Source organism: Anopheles funestus, unplaced genomic scaffold, assembly GCF_943734845.2.
Source record: "Anopheles funestus unplaced genomic scaffold, idAnoFuneDA-416_04 scaffold_36_ctg1, whole genome shotgun sequence".
Classification (NCBI taxonomy): Eukaryota; Metazoa; Arthropoda; class Insecta; order Diptera; family Culicidae; genus Anopheles; species Anopheles funestus.
The window spans coordinates 16,886-26,479 of record NW_026045342.1 but is presented as its reverse complement, the minus strand read 5'-3'; the positions used below and the strand labels follow the sequence as shown (position 1 = coordinate 26,479).

At 33.3% G+C, this 9,594-nt stretch overlaps 1 long non-coding RNA gene across 1 annotated transcript; it reads left to right on the top strand.

The window, feature by feature from the left end:
• Positions 1-418: 418 nt before the first annotated feature.
• Positions 419-7,852, top strand: LOC125774399 (uncharacterized). Its single transcript, XR_007420876.1, has 2 exons — positions 419-1,256; positions 7,806-7,852. It is a non-coding gene; the product is annotated as an uncharacterized LOC125774399 (long non-coding RNA).
• Positions 7,853-9,594: the final 1,742 nt, after the last annotated feature.

Here is a 9,594-nt window from a genome sequence, read left to right as displayed (position 1 = left end):
TCAAATAATGCTTTAAATACAAAAAAGACCATAAAAAAAAAAACAAAATTCTAAAAATTTTGAAAATTTCCACCCCCTCCCCCCTTAGCTTTTTTTGAGTAATTTTGCAAAAAAAAATAAATTGATTTATTTTAAGGCCAATTGATTGAAATACGTTTCTTTTCACTCAAATAATGCTTTAAATACAAAAAAGACCAAAAAAAAAACAAAAAAAATAAATTCTAAAAATTTTGAAAATTTTCCCCTACTCCCCCCTTAGCTTTTTTTGAGTAATTTTGCAAAAAAAATAAATTGATTTATTTTAATGCCAATTGATTGAAATACGTTTCTTTTCATTGAAATAATGCTATAAATACAAAAAAAAACAAAAAAAAACAAAAAATAAATTCTAAAAATTTTGAAAATTTTCCCCTACCCCCCCTTAGCTTTTTTTGAGTAATTTTGCAAAAAAATAAATTGATTTATTTTAATGCCAATTGATTGAAATACGTTTCTTTTCATTGAAATAATGCTTTAAATACAAAAAAGACAAAAAAAAACAAAAAATAAATTCTAAAAATTTTGAAAATTTTCCCCTACTCCCCCCTTAGCTTTTTTTGAGTAATTTTGCAAAAAAAAATAAATTGATTTATTTTAATGCCAATTGATTGAAATACGTTTCTTTTCACTCAAATAATGCTTTAAATACAAAAAAGACCAAAAAAAAACAGAAAATAAATTCTTAAAAATTTTGAAAATTTTCCCCTACTCCATCCTTAGCTTTTTTTGAGTAATTTTGCAAAAAAAAAATTGATTTATTTTAATGCCAATTGATTGAAATACGTTTCTTTTCACTCAAATAATGCTTTAAATACAAAAAAGACCAAAAAAAAACAAAAAATAAATTGTACAAATTTTGAAAATTTTCCCCCCCTCCCCCTAAGCTTTTTTTGAGTAATTTTGCAAAAAAAATTAATTGATTTATTTTAATGCCAATTGATTGAAATACGTTTCTTTTCACTCAAATAATGCTTTAAATACAAAAAAGACCAAAAAAAACAAAAAATAAATTCTAAAAATTTTAAAAATTTTTCCCTACTCCCCCCTTAGCTTTTTTTGAGTAATTTTGCACAAAAAAATAAATTGATTTATTTTAATGCCAATTGATTGAAATACGTTTCTTTTCACTCAAATAATGCTTTAAATACAAAAAAGACCAAAAAAAAACAAAAAAAAAATTCTAAAAATTTTGAAAATTTTCCCCTACTCCCTCCTTAGTTTTTTTTTGAGTAATTTTGCAAAAAAAAATAAATTGATTTATTTTAATGCCAATTGATTGAAATACGTTTCTTTTCATTGAAATAATGCTTTAAATACAAAAAAGACAAAAAAAAACACAAAAAAAAATTCTAAAAATTTTGAAAATTTTCCCCTACGCCCCCCTTAGCTTTTTTTTAGTAATTTTGCAAAAAAAATAAATTGATTTATTTTAATGCCAATTGATTGAAATACGTTTCTTTTCACTCAAATAATGCTTTAAAAAAAAAAAAAAAATAAAAATAAAAATTTTGAAAATTTTCCCCTACTCCCCCCTTAGCTTTTTTTGAGTAATTTTGCAAAAAAAAATAATTTGATTTATTTTAATGCCAATTGATTGTAATACGTTCCTTTTAACTCAAATAATGCTTTAAATACAAAAAAGACCAAAAAAAAACAAAAAAAAATTCTAAAAATTTTGAAAATTTTCCCCTACTCCCCCCTTAGTTTTTTTTTGAGTAATTTTGCAAAAAAAAATAAATTGATTTATTTTAATGCCAATTGATTGAAATACGTTTCTTTTCATTGAAATAATGCTTTAAATACAAACAAGACAAAAAAAAAACAAAATTCTAAAAATTTTGAAAATTTTCCCCTACTCCCCCCTAAGCTTTTTTTGAGTAATTTGGCAAAAAAAATAAATTGATTTATTTTAATGCCAATTGATTGAAATACGTTTCTTTTCACTCAAATAATGCTTTAAATACAAAAAAGACCAAAAAAACAAAAAATAAATTCTAAAAATTTTGAAAATTTTCCCACCTCCCCCTAAGCTTTTTTTGAGTAATTTTGCAAAAAAAAATAAATTGCTTTATTTTAATGCCAATTGATTGAAATACGTTTCTTTTCCCTCAAATTATGCTTTAAATACAAAAAAGACCAACAAAAACGAAAAAAAAATTCTAAAAATTTTGAAAATTTCCACTCCCTTCCCCCTTAGCTTTTTTTGAGTAATTTTGCAAAAAAAATTGATTTATTTTAATGCCAATTGATTGAAATACGTTTCTTTTCACTCAAATAATGCTTTAAATACAAAAAAGGCCAAAAAAACAAAAAATAAATTCTAAAAATTTTGAAAATTTTCCCCTACTCCCCCCTTAGCTTTTTTTGAGTAATTTTGCAAAAAAATAAATTGATTTATTTTAATGCCAATTGATTGAAATACGTTTCTTTTCATTGAAATAATGCTTTAAATACAAAAAAGACAAAAAAAAACACAAAAAAAATTCTAAAAATTTTGAAAATTTTCCTCTACTCCCCCCTTAGCTTTTTTTGAGTAATTTTGCAAAAAAAAATAAATTGATTTATTTTAATGCCTGTTACAACTTTCGGATTTATACGGAAAATATCTCTAACAGCGTTCTATTTAAGTTAAAGCGCGTTCGAAATTTATTGTCCTTTTCCGTGGTGTTGTTGTAACGAGAGAGCCCTTTTTTCTCCCGTGTCCCTCTTTTATAACGTTCGTTAGTGGCGCCCTCTTTCGTCAATCAACATTACTGTTGTTACGGCATGTTGTGTCAAAAGGTTTGACATTCTCCCGCCCGGTGCAAAACTCCTAGTTGATGCAGCATCTGTTTACAACCTGCCAACTGAAGTGGTCGATGTTTACTTGTGTGCTCATCCTCTATCGCCGTGCCATGTGCTTTCACATCTAAACCGCTAATTTGGTGGCTGGTCTCCAGACCTCTTGCAAAAGAATCTTCCTTTTGTTAGGCAATCTTTCGCCGGAAAGCAATTGCGCGTCGTGCTTCGTAGATAGCCTAAAGGTGAACTCGTCTGTCGATGTATCCCACCACATCACTAACACCTTCTCGGTTGTGGTGCCCGTGCACATAACTGCTACTGCGTACACCGTGGGATCACGGTCGATGACTTCTTCCCGATCCCAGAAGAATAGTTGTGAGCGCTGGTCCTCGGGTTTCATCCTCACTTGGAATAACATTTCCTTAGTGTCAACAACCACGGCTGTTCGATGCTCCCGAAATTTGTAGTGCATCGACAAGAGTCCTGCTAGCAGATCCGGACCTGCTAGTAGGAAAGTGTTGAAACTCACGCCTCGAGCCTTCGCCGCTGCATCGAACACCAGGCGAACCTTCCCGGGTTTGTTCGGGTTGAATACAGGGAATACCGGAAGATACCAATCACGTTCTCCCCGTGCGGTAAGCTCCGTTGGCGTAAGTCGTCTAACATACCCTTGATCTTCATAGCTCCTCATTTTCTCGAGAACGGATTTGGCGAGACCTGGGTCCGTTCTCATCTTTCTTCGCAGACATCCGTATCGCCTAAGAGCCATCGCTCTGAAGCATGGAAGACGGATATCGTCGTAACGCCACAGCAGGCACGTTTCGTAGCGACCTTCCGACAGCTTGGTTTCAGAGGTGAGCGTTTGCAAGGCTCTTTCGTCGTCCTTTGAGAGCATGTTGACGACTGTCTTCGCAACCCCTAAAGATGCGATAGAAAAGAAATCTTTCATTGCCGGCTCGATGACTTGTCGGTCTTCCGCGCTACACATGCATATGTGGTAGTTCCGATGAATCTGCGGAAGAGACGGAAAGCTTGCACATGGGCCGAAAACGACCCATCCCAATTGCGTTTTCACTGCTGCGGGTTCATGCTTCCTGCCCTCAGCGTATCGAAGCGGTCTTACCAAATGGCAGTTGTCTATGCCGATTAGCAGACGTGGGCTTGCGTTGGTGTAGGACGTTAATGGTAAGTTCCTCAGGTGGCTGTGGGTGCCGGTTATTTGTCTCGCTGATAGTGACTGGTGCGGTAGCGACAGTTGACGAATGGTGTGAACCTTTGGTAGAGTGAATACTTTGGTCCGATTTCCAACCCCCGCGATTTTCAGTTCTAGCTGAACTGAATCTCTTTCATCTCGTTGCGTATCGCCAGTCCAGCGAATGCACAGAGGATGGGGCTTCCCATTCAGCCCTAGCTCACCAATCAACCCTTCTTCAATAAACGTACCTGTCGATCCGCTATCAAAGAACGCGACGCTCTCGACCATTTTCCCGTTTCCCTAAATCACTACTGGAATATATTGGAAAAGCACTCCATCATTCGCTGCTGTATGGGTGTTTACGGTTGCAACCGCCGCTGTATGCGCGTCTGTGGTTGCCTCTGTCACTTTAGATGTCGTCGATGCGGCATACTTCGATAGACTATCACGATGCAACATATTGTGATGCTGTAGCACGCAGCCGTTTTTGCCACACAGCTTTTGTATGTTGCATATATTCATGTGACGTCGCAAGCACTTTCGACACAACCTTTCCTGCTTGACCATGGTCCACCGTTGGTCAACATCCATTTCAGCAAACCTTTGGCACTCTGCTAAGCTTAAGCATGCACCCTTACAAGCGACGCAATTTTCCGGAGCATCGTTTGGTGCTTTCCCGCTTACCATCGTGTTCAGGTAAGAGGTAGGCTTCGTCTTTTGTTTCTTTTCTTCTGATACGTTTTTGTCATCTTTAGATTCAAAACTGGGCATTGTGTTGTAGCAGGACGCCTCAAGCTCCCTTTCCATCCAGTCACTGAAATCTTGGATAGTCGGTATGCCTAATCGTAGACAATGATGCGACCACTCACGTCGTAGCACTGCGGGAAGTTTTTCTACGAATTCCTGGAGCAAAGTGACGTTATACGCGTATCCGTACATACCGTGAGCTGAAATTACTGCAGCCATCTCCTGCACAGCGTTGCCAAAGTCTACCAAAGAATCGATTCGCTCAAGCTTTGGCGAAGGAAGCTGACGAATCTTTCGGATCAGACAATTTACAATGATTTCAGGGCGTCCAAAATGGCGACGTAACACGTTCATAACCTGAGGAAGATCGTTGGTCGTTAGTCTCAGTCCAACCAGCTCTCGAGCCTTACCACGCAAAGCCTTTGACAGGCGTTCGATGTTTTCCTCGTCGGTGTAGCCGTACATTGTCGTCGTTCTTTCAAAATTGGACACAAACGTTGCCCATTCCTCCGGCCGTCCGGAGAACGTAGGCAAATCTCTTAGATTTCCTTGACGAGCGTAGAGTTGACTCTGGTTCAGAGTCGGGATAGTCTGCTCGACTGTATTGTTGTACCGGTGGCTGGAACCGTGTCCATACGACGCGTTAATTCCGAATCTGCTTGTGCTATGCAATGGGCCTGGTTGTCGAGGGTAAAGGGGGGGGCGTAGTAGTGGTAGTTGGAGTAAACCCGACATGGGCTCCGCTTGAAAATCTACCTAAACGCTCCGTCGCAGCCGTCCACTCGTTCAACTTTTCAGATCCTACTTTCACAGCACCTGACATTCGTTCCCCGATCAACATATTACTGCCACCTTGGCTTTGAAAGCTGAGGCGCGTCCTTTCTAACGCGAGCCTTTGCTGTTCGAGCTCAAGCTCCTTCATCCTCAACTCTATTTCCATCAACCCAATCTCACGATCAACACGATTCGTCGATAGCGTCCCTTCATGGCACGCTCCTTCGCCATCGCGCAATGATGGTGGGTTGCGCAGCGATGACGCCGGGAAAAGATCCTTCGGACAAGCCGAACGCTGCGAGGTGGTGGCTACGCTCCTATCGAATCCTAACGAAAGTTCCGCTGGTGCAGGCGAGCCCTGCAAACAGCGTAAGTATTGCAGCTCGTTCTGCGTAGGCCCGTCAGCTGTTGGCGTAGCCGGCGACGGGCGATGAACTTCGTTGACCGCAGATGAACCCGAGATGATACCAGTCGCGTCAAGCGATGGTAGCACCCTGCAAGTTGAACTCATCGGTAGGTTCGGCGTAGTGAATTGTGGCTCGGGGTTTCCAGCCGTCGGTTGTGGTTGATCACTTTCCGTGTTCATAACGTGATTCAGTGAAACAGTTTATTTCCGCGCGCGTACCGTGTTCACTTTTAACTCGCGATCACTTAACGAAATGCGTCCGCGAATATTACGACCGATCAGTGTCACGTACGTAAATAATCACACTGTAATTCACGAAATACGATGAATAAACCACAATAAATTTCGAAAATGTTACAACTTTCGGATTTATACGGAAAATATCTCTAACAGCGTTCTATTTAAGTTAAAGCGCGTTCGAAATTTATTGTCCTTTTCCGTGGTGTTGTTGTAACGAGAGAGCCCTTTTTTCTCCCGTGTCCCTCTTTTATAACGTTCGTTAGTGGCGCCCTCTTTCGTCAATCAACATTACTGTTGTTACGGCAGGTTGTGTCAAAAGGTTTGACAATGCCAATTGATTGAAATACGTTTCTTTTCACTCAAATAATGCTTTAAATACAAAAAAGGCCAAAAAAAACAAAAAATAAATTCTAAAAATTTTGAAAATTTTCCCCTACTCCCCCCTAAGCTTTTTTTTAATAATTTTGCAAAAAAAATAAATTGATTTATTTTAATGCCAATTGATTGAAATACGTTTCTTTTCACTCAAATAATGCTTTAAATACAAAAAAACCAAAAAAACAATAAATAAATTCTAAAAATTTTGAAAATTTTCCCCTACTCCCCCCTTAGCTTTTTTTGAGTAATTTTGCAAAAAAAAAATAAATTGATTTATTTTAATGCCAATTGATTGAAATACGTTTCTTTTCACTCAAATAATGCTTTAAATACAAAAAACATCAAAAAAAACAAAAAAAAAAATTCTAAAAATTTTGAAAATTTCCACCCCCTCCCCCCTTAGCTTTTTTTGAGTAATTTTGCAAAAAAAAAAATGATTTATTTTAATGAAAATTGATTGTAATACGTTTCTTTTCACTCAAATAATACTTTAAATACAAAAAAAAACCAAAAAAACAAAAAATAATTGTAAAAATTTTGAAAATTTTCCCCTACTCCCCCCTTAGCTTTTTTTGAGTAATTTTGCAAAAAAAAAAAATAAATTGATTTATTTTAATGCCAATTGATTGAAATACGTTTCTTTTCATTGAAATAATGCTTTAAATACAAAAAAAACCAAAAAAAACAAAAAAATAAATTCTAAAAATTTTGAAAATTTTCCCCTACTCCCCCCTAGCTTTTTTTGAGTAATTTTGCAAAAAAAAAATAAATTGATTTATTTTAATGCCAATTGATTGAAATACGTTTCTTTTCACTCAAATAATGCTTTAAATACAAAAAAGACCAAAAAACCAATAAATAAATTCTAAAAATTTTGAAAATTTTCCCCTACTCCCCCCTTAGCTTTTTTTGAGTAATTTTGCAAAAAAAAAAAAAATTGATTTATTTTAATGCCAATTGATTGAAATACGTTTCTTTTCACTCAAATAATGCTTTAAATACAAAAAAGACCAAAACAAAAAACAAAAAAAAATTCTAAAAATTTTGAAAATTTTCCCCTACTCCCCCCTTAGCTTTTTTTGAGTAATTTTGCAAAAAAAAAAATAAATTGATTTATATTAATGCCAATTGATTGAAATACGTTTCTTTTCACTCAAATAATGCTTTAAATACAAAAAAGACCAAAACAAAAAACAAAAAATAAATTCTAAAAATTTTGAAAATTTTCCCCTACTCCCTCCTTAGCTTTTTTTGAGTAATTTTGCAAAAAAAAAATAAATTGATTTTTTTTAATGCCAATTGATTGAAATACGTTTCTTTTCATTGAAATAATGCTGCAAATACAAAAAAGACAAAAAAAAACAAAAAAAAATTCTAAAAATTTTGAAAATTTTCCCCTACTCCCCCCTTTGCTTTTTTTGAGTAATTTTGCAAAAAAAAAAATAAATTGATTTATTTTAATGCCAATTGATTGAAATACGTTTCTTTTCACTCAAATAATGCTTTAAATACAAAAAAGGCCAAAAAAAACAAAAAATAAATTCTAAAAATTTTGAAAATTTTCCCCTACTCCTCCCTAAGCTTTTTTTTAATAATTTTGCAAAAAAAATAAATTGATTTATTTTAATGCCAATTGATTGAAATATGTTTCTTTTCACTCAAATAATGCTTTAAATACAAAAAAGACCAAAAAAAACAAAAAATTAATTCTAAAAATTTTGAAAATTTTCCCCTACTCCCCCCTTAGCTTTTTTTGAGTAATTTTGCAAAAAAAAATAAATTGATTTATTTTAATGCCAATTGATTGAAATACGTTTCTTTTCACTCAAATAATGCTGTAAATACAAAAAACATCAAAAAAAACAAAAAAAAAATTCTAAAAATTTTGAAAATTTCCACCCCCTCCCCTCTTAGCTTTTTTTGAGTAATTTTGCAAAAAAAATAAATTGATTTATTTTAATGAAAATTGATTGTAATACGTTTCTTTTCACTCAAATAATGCTTTAAATACAAAAAAAAACCAAAAAAACAAAAAATAAATTGTAAAAATTTTGAAAATTTTCCCCTACTCCCCCCTTAGCTTTTTTTGAGTAATTTTGCAACAAAAAAAAATAAATTGATTTATTTTAATGCCAATTGATTGAAATACGTTTCTTTTCATTGAAATAATGCTTTAAATACAAAAAAACCAAAAAAAAACAAAAAAATAAATTCTAAAAATTTTGAAAATTTTCCCCTACTCCCCCCCTAGATTTTTTTGAGTAATTTTGCAAAAAAAATAAATTGATTTATTTTAATGCCAATTGATTGAAATACGTTTCTTTTCACTCAAATAATGCTTTAAATACAAAATAGACCATAAAAAAACAAAACAAAATTCTAAAAATTTTGAAAATTTTCCCCTACTCCCCCCTTAGCTTTTTTTGAGTAATTTTGCAAAAAAAAAATAAATTGATTTATTTTAATGCCAATTGATTGAAATACGTTTCTTTTCACTCAAATAATGCTTTAAATACAAAAAAGACCAAAACAAAAAACAAAAAATAAATTCTAAAAATTTTGAAAATTTTCCCCTACTCCCCCCTTAGCTTTTTTTGAGTAATTTTGCAAAAAAAAATAAATTGATTTTTTTTAATGCCAATTGATTGAAATACGTTTCTTTTCACTCAAATAATGCTTTAAATACAAAAAAGACCAAAAAAAAAATTCTAAAAATTTTGAAAATTTTCCCTTACTCCCCCCTTAGCTTTTTTTGAGTAATTTTGCAAAAAAAAATAAATTGATTTTTTTTAATGCCAATTGATTGAAATACGTTTCTTTTCACTCAAATAATGCTTTAAATAAAAAAAAGACCAAAAAAAAACTAACAATAAATTCTAAAAATTTTGAAAATTTTCCCCTACTCCCCGCTTAGCTTTTTTTGAGTAATTTTGCAAAAAAAAAATGAATTGATTTATTTTAATGCCAAGCGATTGAAATACGTTTCTTTTCATTGAAATAATGCTTTAAATACAAAAAAGACAAAAAAAAAACC